We start from the raw sequence: 23,798 nt of genomic DNA, 5'->3' as shown, positions 1-23,798 counted from the left end.
AGGCTCATGGAATGGTTGATTTTATTATGGAGCTCAAAAGCCAGGAGGTTACGTTGCAAGTTTAGGCCACATCTGGAGTTTTGCAGACAGTTCTGGTCACACCACTGTAGGAAGGAGGTTGAGGCTTTGGAGAGGGTGCAGAAGAGGTTTGCTGGGATGCTGCCTGGCTTAGAGGGTTGTTGGGTTGCTTTTTCTGTGGCGTCGGAGGCTGGGGGGGGGGGGGGTGGAATCTGATAGAGGTTTACACGATTATGAGAGACATAGATAGAGTGAATGGAGAATATCTGTTTCCCAGGGTTGAAATATACCAGGCAGCATGTATTTAAGCTAAGAAGGGTATATGAGGGATAAGTTTTTTACTCAGCGTTGTGGATGCCTGGAATGCATTGCCTGGTATGGTGGTAGAGGCAAATACATTAGAGGCTTTTAAGACGTATTTGAATAGGCACATGGATGTAAGGACCATGGAGGGATATGGACATGGTGTAGTTAGGAGGGATTAGTGTTCGAGTCCTTTTGATTTACTTTTTAGCTGGTTCGGCACAGCATTGTGGGCCGAATGGCCTGTTCCTGTGCTGTACTCTTGTGTTTTATGTTCTATGTAGCAGAGGTTGAAGCGCCCTGCTGTTTACACGTCTGAAACCCGAGAGCGCACTTTGGAGACGAACCCTAAAGTGGGAACGATACTTTTCTTTGTCCTGTCCAAGCACGTGGTGGGAGGCTTGGTAAAAAGTGAATGAAAAGTTGGAGTTTTGTCCTTTCTCTATTATTCGTGTATTTGTATCTGGGAGGAGGGGGTTCAAGTATGCAATTCGAGGTTTGTGCCGGCCTAAAGAAGAAGATCCGGATTAAAGAAATAGACAAGCTGGCCTGCAGCCAGTGACTGAAATCTACAAGAGGGTTGTAAGTAAATGTTTTGAGGAAACTTTCCGAGTATCATTATTGTGACAGCGTGGGTCTGTAGCCCTAACGCCTTAGCACAGATATTGAAAATATTTCCAACTTGCTTTTCATCATTTCTAAAGGAATTATGGTGAGTTATGTGTGTTATTTTAAGAAGCATTTCTCGTATCTAGTTTAAAATTTGATACATTTTGGAGATACTTTTTCCAATTAAAATGATTTGGAGACATTTCCCTTTTGTGATTAAATACTTACGTCCTCAAATAAAACAATCGTAAATAGTAGTCAGGTTAGTGGATAATTCAAAGTTGTTCTAAAATTATTTTTAAAAAGAGAAAATGCTGTGTATGCGTTGGATAGTCAGTGTCTGCACTACAGCGTGGGCTTCCTCGGGCACGTATAAAACGAGACAGTGGCAAGTCACTGGAAACATGCCCGTATGTTTTTGTTTAGTGATCAGAATTGTTTGGCTGCCCGGAGTGTAGGGGAACTAAAATCTGCAAATTCAGCGTCTTAAAGAAGGCTCTCTTTATTACCAGCATACTTAGGGAACAGTCCTGTTAGTTCGGCCCGTCCTCATCCACAATGTTTCCTGTTTAGGGAATGTACTGTACACACGGGCATCGCAGGGTTTAGTAACCCTCTTTAAAATGGTGGAGACTTGCATGATTCGCTCGGCTCCTTTGGGCAGGGTTGAGACAGGGGCGACCGACCTCTTGCGTGACTTCGGCAATTCGTTAAACCCGGTAACTTTTTGAATCTGTCACAGCCCACAACATGTACTTTTTGAATGGGGATTTCCAAATCTAGGAGGTGGGAAATCTGGATAACGAATAAAGACGAGATCCCTACAAATCTCTTCGCCACAGAACACGGGAGGTTGTTTATTGTCAGGGCTTCCTTGAAGAGGCTGATCTTGAGATATACTTCATTCATGTCCTGGCCTCCAAATTTTTACATTTCAAATCTATTTCCGAAGTTACTATTAAGTTTGCTTTCTTCACACTTTGTGCAGTAACATTTCGCTGCTCTTCTTTAAATTAAGCACTCCCCCCCCCCCCCCACACACACACAGCTTGTATCTTCCGCAAGTTAAGTTAAATATTTCTTCCATTAGAAATGGCTTCTCCATGATACAGCCTCAATAAATCTTCATAATTTAAAATATTAATGTTAAATTCACTCTTGGCTTTCCATGCTCAAGAGAACAGCCTGAGATGTTATGGTTATTGATTTAATTTTGGAAGTTCATACTGTGTTTGTCCCATTACTCAGGCAATGTTTAAGTTCAGATGCTTGTTGGAAATGCAGGAGAGTTTTCTCAAACATTTGAAAAGATTAAAACAACTTGGGTGTATTTTAGATTTTTATTTGGAAAGTTCATCAATGTTTATATGGCAGCAATTGGTACCTTCCTCAGAGGTTCTGTGATCAGAGGCTTTTGTCTTGCTGAATGTCTTTGTTTTCTCTGTTGAATGAAGTCTGCCATTCTTAACATTTCTCTGCCTTGTTTGTTAATGAATTTTGTCACTGGGATTAGCTGCTGAATTTTTCCAATTTAGAAGTCAGTTTTCAGTCGAAATAATGCAGTGTTTTTTCAGCCATGTTAGCGATAGCAGTGGAATTTAAACCTTTTTGAAGAGGCGGTGTGAATCTGCTTAGAGCAAAGTGGGTGATCTATAGGCTGAAATAAAGTGTGTTCAATTTTGCACTTCTAAAGGGAGTTCTCATTTTCTTTTTCTGGGACAGTTATGACATCAGGATGTGGTTCTTACTGAATTAAAGCCAGTATTTAATACTGCACACAACATTTGTGAACAGACACTTAGATTTTGCATATGATACCTTTTTCAATATAGGAAAATCATTTGCCACACTTCACAGGAGTTTTGCTCAGACAAAAATTAACATCAGTCTGAAGATGGAGACGGTTGGAGGGATAAAACTTCAGATGATAAGGTTTCTTCAGAAGGGAGAAAGTTGTAGAAAAAATCGTGGGCCCTGGGATTTATCCTAACAAAAGCATTGCTGGCAATAGTGATATGAAGGACAATTTTAACAGGGTAATTCTCTAAAGTCAAAATCTATGAAGCTATTCAAATACTGTTGGGCAGCAAAATTGTGGGGTTGAGGGACTATGATGGTCTTGCATTTATTATTAAATTCATGCCTTTATATCGAATATACTAGACTACAGCAATGCTCTTTTTATGGACCTTCCAAAGCAATCTATTAACAAACTTCAATTCATTCAGAATGAGACTGCTCAATTTTTAACTAGAGCCAGGATGAGGGGGATATCACTCCCATCCTAACTAGTCTGCACTGGCTTCCTGTATATTTAAGAACTGATCTTAATGTTCTCTAACTTGCTTTTAAAGCTGTCAGTGATCTGGGACTGGAGAACATCACAGAATCACTTTTGCTTTATAATTCTGCTTAAGCATTTAGGTCTTCTGCCAATATTTTAAATTTAAACAGTCTCCCTCAATTGGCAGGTCAGCTTTTTTGAACTACGCTCCTAAACTGTGGAACTTGGTACCTAAATCTACATGGGATGCACACCTAATTGACACATTTAAACGCCAGCTCAAAACCTATTTATTTGACCTTGCTTTTAATTAACATCTTTGCCTTTTGTTTTCATGTTTAGCACTTTATCCCATTGAAAAACAATTTGAATGGCATTGTATGAAAAGTTCTTAATAAATTTTATAAAGTTATTACTGTTACTATTATTACATTAAAAAAAAACTCACCTTCATGTGGACCCAGGTTACCCCAAAAATGTTCTGCAGTCACTGAAACTCTGAATCATTGGGACTTTGGGTGGGAAATCTTATGTTGCCTACATTATTACCACTGGCCTATTATTTAATATTTCTCAATCTTTTATCAAGCCTAAATCTACTGATAATTATGGTGACTTCCATTTCAGGTTAGATTTAAAGAGCATTTCTAGGAGGGGTCTGGTTTCCAGTCCACTCTCCCCCACCTAGATTTGTTGGATTGTATTTGGTTCAAGCTACCAATGCTTGTGTACACTATGGCACCCACTGGAACTGGTCTGTCATGTAATCAGACTTATCAAAGTACATACATGTCACCATATACAGCCCTGAGATTCATTTTCTTGTGGGCTAACTCAACAAATTATAGAAACGCAACTATAACAGAATCTATGAATGACTGCCAAACTAAGCTTTTCATGCAGAGTGCAGAAGACAACAAACAGAGCAAATGGAAAAACAGAAACAATACTGTAAATAAATATCAAGAACATGAGATGAAGAGACCTTGAAAATGAGTCCATTGGTTGTGGGAAGATTTTAATGAAAGGGCAAGTAAAGTTATCCCCTTTGGTTCAGGAGCCTATGGTTGATGTATCACCCGTGTAGTGTGGGTGGGAATCAATTGAATCGATTGGTGTGCTATTGTTAATGATTTATCCTATGGTATCACTTAAACAGCCTCACCCACTCTATTGATTCCGATACACACAAACATCATTAAAAATGGTGCAGTATGTTAATAGTTTTTATTTGTTTGCGGAACGTGGACATCACTGACAATGCCAGCATTCACTGCCCATCCCTAATTACCCTGGAACAGAGGAGATAGTTAGGGTCAAGATGATTAGTTAGAGTGGAGCTAGTCTGGGTTTTAACATCAGCTTTCCTTTCCTGCACTAGATGAGTTACAACAGTTCAGTAGTTTCACTTGTATTACTGTGATTGCCTTTTTTAAAAAAAATCTTTGTTTAAATTTAAGTTGAAAATAAATTCCCAGTGTTACAGAGCCCACTTCAGCCCACCATGGCCATGCTGACTGGCAAGCACCCATCCATAGAAATCCCATTTGCCAGCACTTGGTCTGTAGCCTTCTGTGTCCTGGTAGTTCAAATGTATGTCCAGATAATTCTTGCATATTGTGACAATTCCATCACCCACGTGGGCAAAGGGTTGCAGATTGCAAGCACCCTCTGGGTGGGGAAAAGAGAGAATTACTCCTCAGATCCTCTAAGCTTTTGCTCCTCAACTTGATTAAGTCAAAGCCCTCTGGTTTTTAAATGACTTTGTTACAGGGCAAAGTATCCAAATGTGCTTTTTTTAAATGAGATTTAATTCTGGCTGCTGCCCTCTGTTTTAAATATGCACTTGTTTTACTGACTAACCTGTCAAACTGAGATGTTTTTCTCAATTAATTGTTGGCTGGTTTTCCAGTGTTGCTTTCATTTGCATTCAATCCTGATGGCATCAGTATTTCTAGGGTTAAAGGGTTTGATCAACTTGTGCCCCTTTGGAATATGAAGCAAAAAGAATGAATGGGCCGTAGTCCAGTTGCAATGTAGGTTGTCCAGTCACTCAGCAGGCGGAGTTTTAGTGCTACATTCTTCCACTGAAAAGTTTGATGATGTGCTTTAACAATTAGTAGGAGCCCTTTTGTACTGTAGGATGTTTTCCGATTCCCATTCCCGTTCTGACATGCCGGTCCATGGCATCCTCTTGTGCCAAGATGAGGCCATCTGCAGGGTGAAGGAGCAACAATTTATATTCTGTCTGGGTAGACTCCAACCTGATGGCGTGAACGTCGGTTTCTCCTTCCGATTTAAAAAAAATATTTCCCACCCCCTTCCTTCTTTTATTCCCCACATTGGCCTTTTACCTCTTCTCTCCTGTCAATCACTTCCACTGGGTCCCCTCCTCCTCTCCTTTCTCCCATGATCTACTCTCCTCTCCTATCAGAATCCTCCTTCTCCAGCCTTTACCTTTCCTATGTGCCTGGCTTCACCCATTACCTTCTAGCAAGTCCTCCTTCCCCTCCTCCCACCTTTTTATTCTGGCATTTCTCCCCTTCCTTTCCAGACCTGAAGAAGGGTCTTGGCTGAAAACATTGACTGTTCATTCATTTTCATAGATGCTGCCTGACCTACTGAGTTGCTCCAGTATTTTGTGTGTGTTGCTTCGAATTCTGACTGTTTATGTCGTATAGTTGGCTTCTCCTGGTTCATGTGGGAAAATTGAGTGACTTTTCCTTGGTGTTGGTGTTTGATATTGAGGTGGATCTACATGGAGAATATCTCCCAGGTGGGTGATCTTTCCCAAATCCGCACAGTCAAACAGCTCGGCATATTTCTGAATAACAATGTCCCACAAGTAAAGACGTACAAACAAGCTGGATGAACTCAGCAGGTCGGGCAGCGTCCATTGAAATGAGCAGTCAACGGATGCTGCCCGACCTGCTGAGTTTATCCAGCTTGTTTGTACGTCTTGATTTGACCACAGCATCTGCAGTGTACTTTGTGTTTCCCCCACAAGTAAACTGCCAACTCCACTCTCATCATTTAAAGTGCGGTCAATACAATTAGTTTCACCCAGCGTGAATAGTTTGAAAAGTTTTGATGATGTGTGCTCATTTGCTTTCCACACAGAAGAAATGTTGTCAGGGATGGGCTAGAGAACCTCTCAAACACTCTCCACTCATGGCTAACTTTCCAACTCATCCATTTTTCCAACCCAATCTCCAATTTCCTTGGTGAGCAGATCTGTTGATATTTATTTTGAACTTGCTCAACAAAACACCAGCCCCTTCTGGGATAGACAATTCCAAAAATTTGCAGCTAAGCCTTCAATTCCTCCTCTACCTTGGCTCCAGATGGCTGACCTCTTGTCTTGTGCCGAGCTTTAACTGATTTATTCCTGGGGAGCTTCTATACACCCATGCCTGTCATTGTTCCATGGAGTTGAACAGTTTCTTGGAGTGTTGTAACTAAAGATATTGTTCCTGAAGAGTTGTTGATCTTTTGTGTAGTGTGATCGAACTGAAAGCTGTTCTGCTGGAGCATCATCACACCTCTGTTTCATTGGTCTCTACTCCTTATTGTACCACCCTTCACCTCCTTGAGCTCAGCTTTTCCTGTGATTGATCACCATTATTAGGTACAGTGTTAGATCTGCTTGCCCACAAACAGTGCTTGTGATGTGGTGGTGCCAGTGAAGCCTGCATCCTCTCGCCTTTAATGCTGCTGGTGTCTCGGGTTTGTAGTACTTGACTTCAGTTGTTGATGGAGGCTGAATGTATGTGTTGCCACCAGGTCTGTACAGCAACTTGGCTTGGAATGGAATAGATCCCACAAGGAGTGATTGTTGGAGAGTTCCCTAGCTCCTTCTGTAGCACTTTTGTTAAAAGGATCCAAATCTTAGATTAAAATATCAAAAGTAAGAGTAGACACTTCAGTGGATTACTGTTAGTATTTCTGTGCTATCTCCTGATTGGGCCCTTACCAATCCTTAGGTTGATGTCAAATAGCTTAAGGCTTTGAGAGAAAGAGATTTTATCCCGTTGTCCTTGCTGAAATTGCCTCTGAAACAACATTGCTGCAAATTAGATTACTTGATTGTAATCACCTTGTGGGAAAGATACAGAAATCACTGGAAAAATTCAGCTCAGTGGTTCAAATAATATTGGTGGAAAGGAGAAACTGTCACCAACTTGAGTCTATGACCCTCTGTGAGGGTCTGCTAACCTGAAAGGTTAGCTGTTCATTCTTCAAAGATGCTGCCTGACCTGTTGAGCATTTCCACCATTTTCTGTTACTTTAGATCTGATTTTTTCACTGGCTGTTGTTTGTGGGAGTTCGTTGTGCGTGCATTGGCAATGGTATTCTTTGCTGCAACCCAAGTAACGACATAGGAATCTGCTGAGTTCCTCAACGTTTTGTGTGTTTCCCTTGGATTTCCAGCATCTGCCGACTTTCTTGTGTTTATGATTAACTACTCTCAAAGTTCTTCATCTAGTGCTTGTGAAGCCGAGAATTGTGGAAGATATCTCAGAAGTTAACATTTAGTCATTTTTTTTCCCCCTTGTGCGTATGTTAGGTCACTGAAAGGAAAATAACTTTTGAGTGTTGTTGGGTGAAATCCCTTGTCTGATGTCTGTTTTCAACAGTGTTTGGCTATACAGTTGGACCTTCTTTAGTTCTGGATAACAAGTGGTGTATTAGGAAAGAACGAGGGGTTACAATCCCCTTCCTCTGTAAAGAAGCTAATTAATACCTCTTTTAACCTCCATCAGGTTGATGTTGATTTTTGACCAGGTAGCAGCCCCATCCCCTCCCCGTCCTACCATCACCCTCAAGAGGTGCAGCGGATGGGATATTTGAAGTCAATGTGGCATTGTAGTCTCTCTGTGCAGATAAACAAAGGGCCCAAGGGCAATTCCGTTTATTTTTCAAAGACTGCATGGTGTGGTGGAGGAAAAATGTAAGGGAGTGTGGAGAAGGAGGGAGATTGTTCAGGAAGTGTACGTTACAGACCCGGAGTTAATGATTTATGTTTGAGGGGTTGGCAGCCAGAGTTTATGATTTAAAAGTTTTTATCTGACACCCTAAGCCCAAAAATCTCCCAGAAATGTCGTCCTACTGCGGGCCTCCCTGAGATCGGTGCTGTAACAATTCCACCCTGTCATTCAACCACAGCTTCCACCATTGGAGGCCTGACCCTTCACTGTTCAGGCTATTAGTTGTAGAATTTCCTGCCTCAAATTCTCCTTCCTCTGTTAAGAAGCTAATTAAATCCTGCTCTTTTAACTTTTTGTCCTTGTATTTACTTCTTCAGATAGCCGTTGCTTTTTGTCAAGGTAGCAGCCTCCCCCCCCCCCCCCCCCCCCCCACCATCGAGAGAGATCTATGTGCTTCATCCTGATCTGGGTTCTGTTTGTGTGAAGTTAACATGTTGAATGTTCAAAGTAAATTTTATAATCCAAGTACATATATCTCACCATATGCAACCCTGAGATTCATTTGCCTGTTGGCATGCCCAGCATATTTATAGAATAGTAAGTTTAACTGGATCAACCAGTGCAAAAGGACAACAAACTGTGCAAATGCAAACATAAATAAATAGCGATAAATAACGAGAACATGAAATAACAAGATAAAGAGTCCTTAAAATAAGATCACTGGTTGTGGGAACATCTCAACGGATGGGCAAGTGAGTGTGGTTATCCCCTTTTGTTCAAGAGCCTGATAGTTGAGGGGTAGTAACAGTTCTAGAACCTGGTGATGCGAGTCCTGAGGCTCTTGTATGGCAGCAGTGAGATGAGAGAATGGCCTGGGTGGTGGCGATCTCTGAAGATGGATGCTGCTTTCTTACGACAGCATTTCATGTGGATGTGCTCAGTGTTTGAGAGGGCTTTACCCATGATGTACTGGGCTGAATCCAGTTCCTTTTGTAGGATTTTCCATTCTGAGCATTGGTGTTTCCAGCATGTGAGACTCTTCCCGATGCTCTGGTGGCTCTCAAAGCCATGTTGGGTGGTGGGTTTAATTAGCCACTGCAAACTGCTGCTAGTGTGCAAGTGAGTTGTAGAATCTACTTACAGTTGATTAGAATGCAGGGTGAATTAAGGGTACTAAATGTAAGATCAGTGTAAGTAGGTAACTGATAGTCAGCATGGGCTTGGTGGGCTAACGGTCCTATTTGCACATGTACAACTCTGTGTTCTCTGAGCAGAACCTTGGGGTGTTTGACTGCCTTAAAGACTGTCTGTAAATGTGAGTCATTTCTTAAAGCCCCGCACCAGCCAAGGATTTGGTTATTCCTGTTTCTCTGTGTATCTCAGAGCTTTCTTGTCTGGTTACACCCTTGTGAAGGGTCTTGTGAACTGTTTTTGTGTTGGGTCCAAATGCCACTGTAGTTGTTTTTCCAAGCCAACTTGACAATGCGGGTCAAAGAAGTTATGGGTGGAGTGGAGCAAAGGAAAAGGAATGATTTTTGCATATTCGGAACCTAATTTCTTTTCAGCTTGCCAACCATTCTTGATGAAAGAAGGGCAGTGGATTCTGAGTCACCCAATGGTAATTTGTAAGGTTTTTTTTATCTGTTAGGATACAGCACAGAGTAGGCCCTTCCACAAAATGCCGGAGGAACTCAGCAGGCCGGGCAGTGTCTATAGGGAAAAAAGTCCAGTCAGTGTTTTGGTCTGAAGCTCTTCTGGCCCCTTAAGCCACACCGCCCAGCAATCCCCAATTTAATCCTAGCCTAATCACGGAACAATTAACAATGACCAATCAACCTATTAACCGGTGTGTCTTTGGACTGTCGGAGGAAACGAGAGACCCCAAGGAAACCCACGTGGTCACGAGGAGAACGTACAAACTCCTTACAGGCAGCAGTGGGAATTGAACGTGGGTCTCCTGTACTATAAGGCGTTGTGCTAGCCTTGGAATGAAATACTTATCGATGACCATGACAAATAAAACATTGCAGCCATTAACAAAGCATGGGATGTGCCATAATAATAAGAAATAGCAGTGCCAGTAACTTAAAACCTGCTGCACTATCTTGTGAAATAATGGATAAATCCTACATGGCTCCATTCACCTTGCCGTTCCCCTGCCATCATTATCCCTCTTCAAAAATCCACTGCTCTCACTTGTATTCATGTCAGATTCGTCAGTTTTTGGGCAATGCCTCAGTTTGAGCCGAAAAATTCCAGCTGGTGATGTTAGGGGACACATTAGCTTGTTTGCAGTCAGGAGAATGTGCCAGTAACAAACTAAATTGTTCAGGTAAAAGTTGTGTAAAGTTGATGATTACCACAAAATGCATCTTGTGGCAAATACATACTTGATTCAGGAAATTCTGTAGACTGATCCCACAGACAGAAGAAGTGTGATGACTTGGAAGATGTACTATGAGAGTTGTTTAAAAGATAAGCAGCAATAAATCTTCTTTGAATTGTACAATGTATTCTTTTATCAAAGGGAGCTTTGATAAAAATGAGTTCTAAAAAGGAGTTTAACATCTCATCCAACCCGTCTCTGGAGTGAGCATCCTTTGAATGGGGCATGAACCCTTCAACATATGACTCCATGGTGAGCGGTAGCACTGAGTTGCGTCTGACACAAAGGTAGCACGTTTAAAATCGGGAGCACATTGTGTGGGGGATCAAGGTAAACAGAGCACTCCATCTCAGAAGCCTTACTGAGATTGCAGCTTACACAAAAGGTTGGTGCATAACCCCTGAGGTTAAAGGTTAGCTGAGGCTTAAAGGATGCCCTGGGAAAGCAGCGCCAAGGCCCTTTCAATGCAATACTTTTCAATTCTTCCATTGACCTGTAATGGTTGTACTTAAAGGGACATTGTCCTTGTCTTGGTGGGCTTTGGGCAGCTTCACTTTCCCAGAAAGATAGGGGAAATCATTCTGTTTAAATGGCATACTGGTCACCGAGGTTAAGTCCAGCTGTACTGCTTCTGCTGTACAGAAGTCTTCACAATTATTTACAACAGTTGATTGTTGGGAAGTGTATCTCGGGGGGGGGGGGGTGGGAGGGGGAAGGGCAGATAATTCCAAAGCCAGCATCACCTGCTATTTTTGTGAACTGGACAGAAACACCTTGTAATTAAATTAATTTATGTTGCAATATCACTTGATTTCAATATAACATGTTTCTCGCTTCCAAATATTGGAAAATTTATATTGTTTCTGTGATCTTGTGCTGGCAGCTGGGCTTTAGTTTGGCATTTCTTGACAACTTCAAAGGGTTCCGGCTCCTCCGAAGCTCTCTGATAGTATGACAGCTGTACACTGTCGGCCCAGCCTAAGTGGAATGATCCCTTTTGAGTCGATCGTCATTATGGTTCATTCTTTCCCCTACAATGATCCGAATTCACTTAATCAGAGACCTTTGCAGTAACTTGCAGAAGAGATTTGCCATGATGCTCTGTGGATTAGAGGGCATTTGTTGTAAGGAGTACTTCCAATCCTGTCGTAAAAGTGGAGAGTGAGGGCTGTGGCTCCGGTGGTGAGCAATGCGAAGGTATGGCCAGTGGAGGCGAAGGACCATTTACAGGACTGCTCTGAATCGGTGGACCATAGTTAGAGATTCATCTATGGATTGAATGAATATGCCTCGACTGTCACCAGTGTCGTCAAAACCTCCAAGGATGAGAGTGTGCCTTGGAGATCATAGAGTATTCCCAAACCTGAAGATTCACAATCTTGCTGAAAGCTAGATCTACGGTGATCCAGAATTCCAGGTTCCACCTACAGAATGCCATTGTGAAAGCAAAAGGGCATTCCTGTGTAAATTAGAGACACAATTGATGCCTGCCATTGTTAGCTACAGGAAGACAGCTAACAGTGTAAATGGCAGTGATTCCTCATTCTCTAAGAGGTCAATGCTTTTGCATACTTTGAAAGGAATAATAACGCTAGAGCTATGTGAATTCCCATAGTATCTGGTGACCTTGTAACCTCTGCCTGGTGGACTGATGTCAAAACATCCTTCAAGAGGATGAACCCTAGCAAGGCATCAGGCCTCTATAACGTACCTGGCTGGCTACTGAAAACCCGTGCTGACCAACCGGCTGGGGATCTGAGGTTCCACCTGCAACCACACTGGTGTCCAAGAAGAACAGGGTGAGCTGCTCCAACAGCTATCGACCACTAGGGCCCACATCTTCTGTCATGAAGTTCTTTGAGAGGATGGTTATGGCTAGAATTAACTCTGGTCTGAGGAAAGGACCTGCAGCAACATCACGGACTCCATTCTGGTTTTGAGCACTTAGATGGCACCATTAACAAATATCAGACTGCTGTTTATTGATTACAACTCAACGCTCAATACCATCATCCCTTCCTTATCTATAGTAATCATCAAGTTTCTAACTTTGGGCCTTTGTACCTCCTGCAACTGAATCCTTGACTCCGTCATTGGGAGACCACAGTCAATATGGATTGCTGATAACACCACTTCCTTGCTGATGATCAGCACAGACACACCTCCAAGATGCATGCTTTACTCTCTTTACACTCATACGTGAGTGCACAGCTCGAGTGCCATTAATAAATTTGAATGAGATCAGCTAGTTGAGTGGTATCATACACTGATTGTCGTCAAGACCAGGGAATTGATTGTGGACTTCAGGAATGAAGTCAAGAGGGCACACACCAGTCTTCGTTGAGAGGTCAGTGGTGGAAACGGTGAGTGGCTTCAAGTTCTTGGGTGTCAGTGTCTGACGATTTATCCTGAGCACAACACATCGATGCAGTCATGAAGAGGGCATGCTAATGGCTCTACTTCGTTAGGAGTTTAGGAGATTTGGTATATCGTGGAAAATTCTTGCACAATCTAGTGTGGAGCCTACAATGCACAGGACAGCAAGATGTTGCAGAGGGTTATAGACCCAGCCAGTTCGATTATGGGCACAGCCTTCCCCACCCATCGAGGATATCTTCAAGAGGTGACGCCTCAAGAAAGCAGCATCCACCATTAAGAACCCTTACCATTGCAAACATGCCCCCCTTTCGTTACTACGAACAGCGAGGAGGTACAGAAGTTTGAAGGCCCAAACACAATGATTCAGAAGCACCTTTCTCTCCACCATCAGATTTCTGAATGATCCATAAAAACTCTCTTTATTCATTTTTTTAGGGCACAATTGGGTTTTTTTTATAGTAGAAAGATAACAAATTTCAAGTCATTTAACAAAGTGACAATAAACCTGATTCTGGTTTTGAAAGATTGGACACACTTGGTTTGTTTTCTGTGGAGTGGTGGAGTTTGCGAGACCTGATAGACAGGTTTATAAGATTATGAGAGGCATAGATAAATTAGTCAGCTGGTTTCTTCTTCCCAGCGTTGAAATGTCTAAAACTAGAGAGCATGCATGTAAGGTACAGTGAGTGACGGGCACCTGGTATATGCTGCTGTGAGTGCTGGTGGAGACAGATATGATAGATCATTATCACATGAATCAGAATTAGGTTTAATATCACCAGCATATGCCATGAAATTTGTTAACTCTGTGGCAACAGTACATTGTAATACTTGATAAATATAGAATGAAAACCTGAATTACAGTAAGTCTATATGTATATTAAATAGTTAAGTTAATAAGGTAGTGGTGTTCATGGGTTCAATGCCCATTTAGAAATTGGATGGCAGAGGGGAAGAAGCTGTTATTGAGTCATTGAGTGTGTGCCTTCAGGCTTCTGTACCTCCTTCCTGATGGTAGCAATGAAAAGAAGGCATGTCTTGGGTGGTGGGGATCCTTAATTATGGATGTCACCTTCCTGAGCCATCGCTCCTTTAAGATGTCCTGGATACTACGGAGCCTAGTACCAATGATGGAGCTGCCTGATTTTACAACTCTTCAGCTTACTTTGATCCTGTGCAGTGGTTCTCCACACCCCCCCATACCAGATGGTGATGCAACCTGTCAGAATGCTCTCCTCGGTACATCTGTAGACATTGTGGAGTGTTTTAGGTGACAAATCAAATCTCCTCCAACTTCAAGCCGTGCATCACATGAACATTGCAAACTGCAACTGGGCTCATTTCCATTTGCAAATTTTGAACATAAAATCAAAAAAATTCTGAAGACGCTGGAAATGAGAAAGTTAAGATTAAAAAAATCCAAAATGCTCAAAGCACTCACCCAGTCAAGCAGCAACTATGGAAAGAAAGAGTTAATGTTTTGGGTTGACAGCCTTCATCAAAACTCAGAATGAGAAGCCACAATAGTTTAGGTAGCAGAGAAGGGAAATCCACTCAGTGGCAACTTCGTTGCATTGAATTGCTGCCACAAGATTGGTTGATTAGATGTTTGTGTTAAGGAGCAGGTGTACCTAATAAAGTGGCCACTGAGTTGCACAACAAATGTAATACTGTACCTGAGACCAAATGATTTAAGTAGGAATTGTGATCATTGATGCTTCTTTGTCAGTGTAATGGGTTATAAATGGTGATGCCCAGACAGCTCCTGCAGAGTGAGTTACCTAAAGGACTAGAGACAGTCCTGCAGGTAGCACTGGGACAGAATGGATATGAGGTGTTCCTTGAGCTTGCATTGAGTCTTGTTACAAAACAGGAGACCATAGAGCGGTGGGAGTGGGATGGTGAATTTAAAGGCACCTTGAAGTTCAAGGTCACCCTTACGGACTGAGTGTAGGCCCTCTGCAAAATGATCGCCCAATTTGCGTTTGGTTTCTGCAACGTAGAGGAGACCGCATTCCAAACGCTGAATGCAGTAGATTGGATTGGAAGACGTACCAGTGAATCGCTGCTTCACCTGGAAGGGTTTGCTGCGCCCTTGGATGGTGGAAAAGGAAGAGGTAAAATCTCCTCTTTCTGCCTCCATCCTTCTAAACAACAGTGTGATGATGAACAGGGAGGTTGTTCTAATTATGTTAATTAAAGGATAAATCTGGCCTTAACAATGAGACAATATTAATTTGTGCTGCAAGAACTTTTTTGTATTATGTGAGCGTATTGGTGTGATCTTGCTTTGCTGCCTCAAGCGCACGCTAAAAGTGTTGACAGTGAATTGAGTGTTGTTCAAAGCTCTGTCTCTGTGTTCAGTGAGAAATCTGTGCAACTTATTTTCTGTACTAATGTACCATAGATGGGTTTATGAATCAGCAGTACAGCAGCTGCAATAATGTAGATGACTTCACTAAAGGACCTCTTTCTCCTGAAAGCACTTGCTTGCAGCAATCAAAGTCCACAACGGTGGTGAACACAGAATCAATTCCTTATCCCATAGCTTGTCTTGTGCTGATGCTTGAGGTAAATTGGAACGTTTTAGTAGGAAAAAGAGCAACTTTGATTGGATTTTAGCCTGATAGAAGTTTACAGAATTGTGAAGGGCATCTATAGATGGCCAGCGTCTTTTTCTCAGGGTTGAAATGTCTAATAGGCATTTGAGGTGCATACTGTGTAAGGATGCAAGTTCAAAGGAGATAAGCGGGACAAGTTTTTCTTCACACACTGTTGAGTGCCTGGAAGGCATTGCTGGGGTGGTGGTGAAGGTATTAGATAAGCATATGAATATGCATAGAATGGAGGGATATGGACCACATGCAGGCAGATGGGATTAGTTTAATTAGATATCCTTAGTTTAATTAGTTTGGTTCAACATTGTGGGCCGAAGGGCCTGTTTCTATGATATTGTGTTCTATGCACTAAACCAATGATGTTAATCCTTGCGTAAAGAGCTGAAAGAGCTGTATGTTGAAAACAACCCCTTCTTGTAAAAGAAATGCAATGCAAAATGTTCAGTGAGTTACTGAGCTTAATGCCTGGATGGGGTGAGATCAAATTCTGAATATTTCCTTCTCAATTTTCGTTCATTCCCTCCTTGATTTTCCATGAAAAGCAGTTCCTTTTCTCTAAACAGCATAACAAGTGACTACATGCCTAGTTGTAGGTTCAATGCAGATGATTATGGGGACTTGTGGGTATAAGAATCAAGGGACGTAGGTTCAGTATAAGGAAGTGGAGCTGAGGTACGATATTGAGTGGCAGAATAGGTGGAAGGGGGAAGCAACCCACTCCTCTGATTGCTTGTGTTCTTGTCATGTGACACACATTTTGTGATAGTTTGGCATTATTCCGTCAATTGAAATTGCCTTAATTCATACAGGTGACATCCATCCCACTTTACAATTAATGATAAAAGATTCTAGGAATTTTAGTAGTGTTTTTTTTTAATAACTATCAGGGGGTCATCTTTCTTGTAAGGTTGTTAATCAGACTTGAGTTTAATCCTTTAATTTTGCTATCTCTTGGGTCCAATATGATAAATTCTAATGGGTTGATTTAAGTTGTGTTTAATTTTAGAGCAGCTTATATTTAATCACTTTTTTAAAAAAAATACAGACACTGTTCAAGGCAATTGGGGGGAATGTTAGTGAAGTGGTCTGAGGAGTTGTATGTGTGAATGTGGGGGGGGGGGTGGAATATGAACGAAAAAATGAGATGTATCTCCAGTTTTTCCACTGTGCTTGATAGGCTGATGTGCTTGTAAACGTGCCTGCTCTTAAGTCAAAGGTTATGAGTTCAAGTTGTACAACTGAAACTTGAAGCCAGGTTATATTGAAAGAGTGGTGCACCGTCTGAAGAGCTGTCTTTTGATAAGATATTCGCTGTATTTTCCCAATGGGAGGACACCCAAGACATTGTCAGTTACTCAGAGAAGAGTATGATGGTTCTCCGATTGTGCTGTCATTATTGCATCCAAATCACCAAAACTAACTCTATCTATGCTGTTTGTACTCTACTTGATATGCACATACTGGCAACCACATTTTCTTATAATAAAACCAATTACCTTCACTTATAACATCATGGTCATAGGCTTCATTGACAGGGGAATTGCCCAATCATCTTGATTCATACAGACTATGGCTTTATCATTATGAGCGGTTTTCCTATGCTACATCAGTGGCCGTTTCTGGAAGGCTACAGAATGGTCAGTACATCCTGAAGTTGTGTGAAGTGCAATTTATTTGTGCATGAGAATGAATAGTTGAGGACGGGGTTTTTGGTTGGCTTGTGAATCCTTCATTTGCTTGAAGTTGTGACCAACCCCCACAACCCCCCACCCGACCTAACTGAAATGTGGCCTGGCTGTATTCAGCCTCGAACAAAGGCAGCTGCAGATGAATTCGACCCCAACAAAAGCTCGACCCAGAAAGGCAAGTGACCCTTCAGGTTTTGTCTGCAATTCAAATCGGAGTGAAGTTGCCCTTTCAGCTGCCCTCAACCTTTTGAAAAGGGAAAATAAATCTCGTTAGATTTCTCCCATTTGTGCCAGTGCAGGAGTGCTCACAATGGGGAAAGTGCTGGGTTTGTGAAATGTTAAAGGATGAGAAATTTGTTGATCTCTGTAAACTGGGATTTAAATATTTAATCGTTTAAAAAAATGCCTCCAACAATGGCTTTCTGGTCAATGACCACATCACCTGGGGCGTGTCAGAAGAATCCAAGTTTAATCCTTTGGCTTTGTTTTCTAGTGGATAGTAGCAGTTGTGGTGTTAATTGCACTCAGGAAAATGAAGCAACTTGAGGAAGATTTTCATTTTCTTGCGTACTGCAGAGTGCACGCGGAATCAGAAGATAAGAGGATTTGCCTTTGCATCTGTTATTATTAGGAATCCAACAGTTTATTATCTAGGTTTGCATCTAAGTGATTTATGTGAGCGAGATAAAAGAAAGAATGTTAACTTCCATAGAACCTCTCATGATCTTTGGAAGTGTCAGACTTCTGGGAGTTCAATCCCTGGTCTAATATAGGAAGCCTGATGGGCCAACTTGTGTGTAGCAAGCTCCTTGACAAAGCATTAAAGGAAATTGATAGATCATCTCTCAGATGAGGGGTAGGTGTTGGCTAGGGGTTGGTCAGAACAGGTTTCAGGATTTATCATGCCCGCACCCTCAGATTTGCTCTCAGTATTCCAGTGTTGTCATTGGAGTGGAGACTGAACCCACAATTCTGTGACCAAGCCATGAATAACCTATAGACAAAAGGTTGTTGAAGAGGGGACACGGCATTGGTATGTCAGCAGCCCCGCTAAAAACACGACAAAACCAAATGGGCATGGGGGAAGGAAGTTGTAAGTGGAGAAATGGACTGAAAAGGATTGGGCAAAAAAAAATTGGGCTGGGGGATCACTAAAAGCTGTGTCTGATATTTAATTTCAGTGTATCAGTGATCTGATGCCATTTGTTTTGGGAATGAATTTCTTCCCCAGTTGTCTCCATTTCCCACTGATGAAAAATCAAAGATCAGTTTACAAAAGAGAGCAGGTCCCGAGGGGCAGCTAAACTTCTGAGGCTTTGCTGCTTTTAAAAGCCAGAGATCTGGTTTCCTCTGCATGGGGTTGTGCAGATGCCGTTTTCAGGCTCTTTCTTTCTGGCACATCAAGACAATAATGGCACAAAGGCAACTAATGGAGAAATAACGTTGCATTTTGATGTCTTGCTGGAGATAATCAGTGATGTGACCTCCTTTTGTCTGAGAGGTGGGGCTTTGCTCTCCCCAGCCTCTCTCTGGAGACCTTTGTCTGCAGGACAAAAAGCAGCAGGTATAGAGAGAGACCAATGAATGATTGTCTTCCCTCATTCATAAAAATCTGAGGTTCAAAGTACCTTGCCTCTTAAATTTACAAAAAGAAAAAGACAAGGGAGCCTAGAAGGCTTGACTTTTATCTTTTGATTTGAATCAGTGTTGTCCCCAGGCTTTCTTGACCATAGGTATATGAAGTTGTCGCTTTGTATTGAACTGTGACAAAACAAAGTCATACAAATTTATTTATTCTGAAACAAATTTAAATTAAATTTAAAGCATTGTAGTTTTTCAAAAAACAATTGAATTGTGGGCCACACTGCCTGAACCACATTTATTCAGACTTCTTCCCAGTTACACATCAGGGGAGTTGCTGGAGGGTCAGTTTTAGTTGTAGTCCTGATGGATTGTCTTTTGCAGGGAAATTCCAGTCAGGGCTCTCTGTGATCTGAAGGGAAACTGGGAGCTGGCAGTGTTCCCATGACCTTTTTGCTCTCGAGTGCATTCGAGGTTAAAGGTCATGTAGCAAAAGTAAATAGTAGAGGAGAGTGAAGCAGTAGTGATGGCTACAGGTCAGACCTCGCTGCTTAATAACCTGAAGCGGTGGGTTAAGAGGATCCATAGACCATCTAGGGCCATCACTATTGTGCTGATGTTCCAACTGTCTTGTCCTTTTAATCCTTGCCAAAGTGTACGTGGTACGTTGGATGTGTCAGTTTGGTTTCCAGTGAGCTGCTTTAGGAGCCTCAATGGATGTGTAGGCACTTTTTAAATAAAAGCAGGGAGGTTTGCAGTGAAAGCAGAGCACAGGCACCCGGAAACCGAAAACTGCCCTCTGCTGGAGTGCACTGTTCTTCTTTCTCCTGTATCCACACTTGCAACCGGTTCTCCCTTAAGTCTGGCAGAGCTTTGATAATGTGCCTATATTGCAGAGTCGTAGAGAGATAGGGTAGAGAAACAGGTCTTTCAGTCCACTTTTTATTTATTTATTGCACAGAATAGGCCCTTCTGGCCCTTTGTGCCACACTGCTCAGCAATCCCCCAATTTAATCCTAGCCTAATCATGGGCAATACAGTGACCAATTAACCTACCCACTGGAAGGTCCTTGGGATGTGGGAGGAAACTGGAGCACCCAGAGGAAACCCACGTGGTCATGGGGAGAAGGTACAAACTTCTTACGGCAGTGGCGGGAATTGAACCCGGGTTGCTGGTATTGTAAAACATTGTACTAATCACTATGGTGCCATGCCACCCTTAGCCATAAAACATTTATACTGATTCTACCCAAACCCATTTTACTCTCAAGCCAGAACAGTAGGTGGTACTCTAAATGTGGCCTTGCCAACAGCAAACTGAATAGTTTGGGTGAAGAAGGATATGTTTTTTAGCAGCTGGGTCAGTTAGTCACTCTAAAGTTGGGTCAATTAATCAATTGAAGTCAGACAACGCTACACAAATAATTAATTTTCTTGATTCTCACCTTTGCCTCTTTTCCTGTTCATCATCTGATACACAGAATCTTAAGAGTCACTGAATTGTACATTCATAGAAACATAGAAATCTACAGCACATTACAGGCCCTTCGGCTCACAGTGTGGTGGCAACCATGTAACCTACTCTAGAAAACGCCTAGAATATCCCTACTGCATAGCCCTTTTATTTTTCTAAGCTCCATGTACCTATCTAAGAGTCTCTTAAAAGACTATTGTATCTGCCTCCACCACCGTCGCTGGCAGTGCATTCCACGCTCTCACCACTCTTTGTGGCAAAACCTACCCCGACATCCCCCTTGTACCTACTTCCAAGCATCTTAAAACTATGCCCCCTGGTGTTAGCCATTTCAGCCCTGGGAAAAAGCCTCTGACTATCCACATGATCAATGCCTCACGTTATCTTATACACCTCTATCACGTCACCTCTCATCCTCCGTTGCTCCAAGGAGAAAAGGACAAGTTCACTCAACATATTCTCATAAGGCACACTCTCCAATCCAGGCAACATCCTTGTAAATCTCCTCTGAACTCTCTATAGTATCCACTTTCTTCCTGTAGTGAGGTGACTAGAAATGAACACAGTACTCCAAATGGGGTCTAACCAAGGTCTTGTGTAACTGTAACATTACCACACTGCTCTTGATTGAATTCAATCCCAGGGTTGATGAATGCCAACAACCATATGCCTTCTTAACAACACTATCAACCTGCGCAGTCCTGTTGACACGGACCCCAAGATCTCTCTGATCTTCCAAACAGACAAGAGTCTTACCATTAATATTATATTTTGTCTTCAAATTTGACCTACGAAATGAACCACTTCACACTTATCTGGGTTGAACTCCATTTGCCTCTTCGCAGCCCAAAATTGCATCCTATCGATATCCTGCTGTAACCTCTGTCAACCCTCCAGACTATCCGCAACACCGCCAACTTTTGTGTCCTCGGCAAACTTACTAACTCACCTTTCTACTTCCTCATCCAAGTCACTTATAAAAATCACAGAGAGGATGGGTCCCAGAACAGATCCCTGCAGAACACCACTGGTCACTGACCTCCATGCGGAATATGAACCATCTACAACCACCCTTTGCCTTCTGTGGACAAGCCAATTCTGGATCCACAAAGCAAGGTCTCCTTGGATCACGTGTCATTACTTTCTGAATGAGCCTCACATGGGGAATCTAATCAAATGCCTTACTGAAATCCATATACTATGCATCCACTGCTCTGCCTTCATCAGTGTGTTGAGTCACACTTCAAGGAGTTCAATTGGGCTCGTAAGGCACGATTTGCCCATGCTGACTATCCCTAATCATAATCAGATTATGTCTCTCCAAATGCTTATAAATCCTGCCTCTCAGGATCTTCTCCAACAACTTGCCCACCACTGAAGTCAGACTCACTGGTCTATAATTTTCCGGGTTATCTCCGCTTGCTTTCTCGAACAAGGGAACAATATTTGCAACCTTCCAATCCTCTGGTACTTCTCCAGTCCCTCCTGATGATGCAAAGATCATTGCAAGAAGCTCAGCAATCTCCTCCCTCGCTTCCCACAGCTGCCTGGGGTATATCTCATCCGGACCTGGCAACTTATTTAACTTAGTGCTTTTGAAAAGGTCCAGCACATCCTCTTTCTTAATATGTACACAGTCAAGTATTTTAGTGCACTGTAAGTCATTCCTACAACTGCCAAAGTCCTTTTCACTGGTGAATAGTGAAGCAAAGTATTCATTAAGTACCTCCGCTACCTTCTCTGGTACCATACACACTTTTTCACTGTCACACCTGATAGGTCTTATTATCTCACGTCTTATCCTCTTGCACTTCACATATTTGTAGAATACCTTGGGATTTTCCTTAATCCTGCTCGCCGAGGCCTTCTCATGGCCCCTTCTAGCTCTCCTAATTTCATCCTTAAGCTCCTTCCTGGCATCATTGTAATTTTCCAGAGATCTAACAGTTACTAGTTTCTTGAACTTTTCGTAAGCTTTTCTTTTCTTCTTAACTGGATTTTCTACAACCTTTGTACAGCATGTTTCATTTACCCTACCATCCTTTCCCTGCCTCAATAGAACACGCCTATGCAGAACGCAATGCAAATGTTCCCTGAACATTTGCCACATTTCTGCCATGCAGTTCCCTGAGAACATCTGCTCCCAATTTAGGCTTCCGAGCTCCTGCCTGATAGCCTCTTATTTCCCCCTACCCCAATTAAGTGTTTTCCCAAATTGTCTGCTCCTATCCCTCTCCAGCACTATGGTAAAGGAGATAGAGGGTGACCACTACCTCCACAATGCTCTCCCATCAAGAGATCTGACACCTGACCAGGTTAATTTCCCAAACCAGTACAGCCTCTCCTCAGGTTGGCTTATTTACATATTGTGTCAGGGAACCTTCCTGAACACACCTAACAAACTCCACCCAATCCAAACCCCTTGCTCTAATGAGATACCAGTCAATACTGGGAAAGTTAAAATCGCCCATCACAACAACCCTATTATTATTGCACCATTCAGAGTGAAACAGGATTCCTTCTCCTCCTTCCCCTCCCCTTCCATTTCTACCTCAGTCTTTTCCTTGTCCAAAACATCTCTATGCAGAAGGGTACCAACTAATTGTCACCTTTCCTGTGTAGGCTTGAGATAACAAGGCCAAGATTATTGTCCTATCTCTTTTTGGTTTTGATCAAAATATTTCACTATACAGAATGTTATGGCCTAACAAGCTAATGCTAGTTCTATGAAGGAGCAGTCTAATTATACTCAGCCTCTGTAACACTACAATTTATCCTCTTCAAGTATCGATCCCGTTCTCCTATGAAAGTTACGATTAAGTTTGCTGTCTTTCTTCTGTGAGTGTAATCCAAGTTGCCATAATTAGCTAAGTAAAAGAATATACTTGTGCCTCTGGTTTGTAAGCAAATTTCACAGTTATAAGCAGTGAAACAGGCTCTTTCGCCTACTGAGTTTACAGTCGGCCAACAAACTCCTGCTTACTATAATCTGGTCTATTCCAATTACTATTCTCCCTGCACTCCCATCAACACCAACTCCCTCCCCCCCGATTCTACCACTCACCTCTGCACCATGGATAATGCATCTTAATCCTACATCTCCTGGTTTACCATCTGTTTTGCCACTAACAAACTATTTCTTCATATTTGCCATTACTTTCATGATTCTAATTTTGCACACTACTGTAAGACAATGTTATAGGATCAGAATTAGCCATTTGGCCCATCGAGCCTGCTTGGCTGATCCATTTACCTCTCAGCCCCAATCTCCCACGTTCTCCCCACATTCCTTCATGTCCTGACCAATCAAGAATCTTACCAACATTTGCCTTTAATATACCCAATGACTTGGCCTTCACAGCTGCCAGTGGCAACAAATTTCAGAGATTCACCACCCTCTGGCTAAAGATGTTCCTCCTCATCTCCATTCTAAATGGATGCCCCTCTATTCTGAGGATGTGTCCTCTGGTCTTAGGCTCCCCCACCATGGGAAATGTCCTCTCCAAATCTCCATTGAATATTGAACTTGA

At 42.2% G+C, this 23,798-nt stretch overlaps 1 protein-coding gene across 1 annotated transcript in view; it reads left to right on the top strand.

Annotated features, from left to right (window-relative positions):
• The first annotated feature begins 772 nt into the window (after positions 1-772).
• Positions 773-23,798, top strand: part of LOC140725331 (uncharacterized) — a 91,886-nt gene continuing 68,860 nt past the window's right edge. The window contains exon 1 of the mRNA XM_073040659.1: positions 773-903. The gene's annotated coding sequence lies outside the window, so the exon portion shown is untranslated. The remainder of the gene's footprint in view (positions 904-23,798) is intronic.

The sequence above is a fragment of the Hemitrygon akajei genome, chromosome 3 (genome assembly GCF_048418815.1).
Source record: "Hemitrygon akajei chromosome 3, sHemAka1.3, whole genome shotgun sequence".
Lineage (NCBI taxonomy): Eukaryota > Metazoa > Chordata > Chondrichthyes > Myliobatiformes > Dasyatidae > Hemitrygon > Hemitrygon akajei.
Note: the sequence above shows the minus strand (reverse complement) of the source record. Positions and strands in the feature narration are given on the sequence as shown.